Source organism: Herpailurus yagouaroundi, unplaced genomic scaffold, assembly GCF_014898765.1.
Source record: "Herpailurus yagouaroundi ecotype Mexico unplaced genomic scaffold, PumYag 201, whole genome shotgun sequence".
NCBI classification, from domain to species: domain Eukaryota; kingdom Metazoa; phylum Chordata; class Mammalia; order Carnivora; family Felidae; genus Herpailurus; species Herpailurus yagouaroundi.
In genome coordinates this window covers 2,838,118-2,839,624 of record NW_024412432.1, presented here as the reverse complement: position 1 = coordinate 2,839,624, position 1,507 = coordinate 2,838,118, and positions in this window count along the sequence as shown.

Here is a 1,507-nt window from a genome sequence, read left to right as displayed (position 1 = left end):
AAATTATAATTTGAGGCATAAAGCCCACCCATGACATGTTTGCCAATATATGGTCTTTTAAATAGAAAATGTGAAATAAAAGATGGTGAAATTATTTATGACTCTAGCTAGAGATTTGGCAAGCTTTACTTCATATCTTGATAAATCATCCAAACACTGAATAGCATTTGTGTTCAATGGAGATAGAACTAGAATTAATAGGGTACTGTCATCGAAGAGTGTATATTATTAATTCTTAATGGTGTGACATTATGTTCACTGATGGAGATATTTAATGTCCTGGAATCAGAGCAAAGAGGAATATATTAGAAAATAAGTACTATTGCTCTATCATACCCCCATATAGGGCCACCTACATGCAAAATTGTCATCTTTCTCTTTCCATCATTTGTTTCTGTTCCTTCTTTGAAGTTGTCACCTTCTACCCAAAATAATGGACCCATTAGGAGTCATAAATGGCTCCTTTGTACCCATTGGTACAGGGCCATGTACTCATTAAAGTCTCATTAAATTGATCTCAAAATAAGGGAAGTTTTTGGAAATTCTCCAACTGCTATTAAGACAGGCATAGACTGTACTCGTTATGAGTTGTCTTAATTTGGGTTCCCCCAACAACAGACCCTGAGACAGGGATTTAAGTGCAAGTAACTTATACCAAAGCTGATCAAGCACTGAGGGAGAATTAAGGAGGGAGGAAGGCCAATAAAAGGTAAATTACTGATCAACTTATCTCTGTGGGCAAGTAAGGCTAATTTCTACCGGGGATCCTCTGAGAGACTTTGCACAGCATACCTCAGAATCACCTGAGTGAGGGGTGAGGAAGCTGACCTTTTCATTTACCAATTCTTGTCCTCACTGGTTGAGTGTCACTTCTGTGAATTAAATCTCTGTGCACAGGTCAAGTGGGTGCCAGTAACCAGAGAAGACCCTCACACAGAGATATCCAAGAAGCCTGTGGGGCATAGAGGGAGACTCTTTGCAGGTGACCTCCCAGGTGGGTGTGTGGGGGCTGACTGAAGGGGGCCTCAGAGGTGGGTGTGAGGGGGGTCATCAGCAGGTACCCTCCTGGTGGGCCAAGGGGGTATTGGTGGAGCACCAATCACATCTGCTACAAGAACTCTGGTCAGGCCGACCTTGATTCAAAGCCTCACTCTGAAACTTACTAGCTGTTTGGTCCTGACTAAGGTGGTTGATCTCTCTCAGCCTTGATTTCTTCATCTGGGAGGATAATAATAATAGTGCACACCTAGTGGCAGTTCCAGATCCCAGGGTGTTAGGAAGGAGTGCTTAAGGACTTGTCTAGAAGCTGCATTTCCATTGTAAGCACACTGTTGCATTATAAGAATACATGTTTATTTGGGGTGCTTGGTAAAGATTACAAGGTTGCTAAGCTTCCCTAAAGCTAGCTCCATTGTACTTACCTTAGAGAAATACTGTAAAGATAAAATGCCTATAGGGCAAATATGATTGCATCACTCCCCTATTTAAAACTCCTCAATGGCTGGGG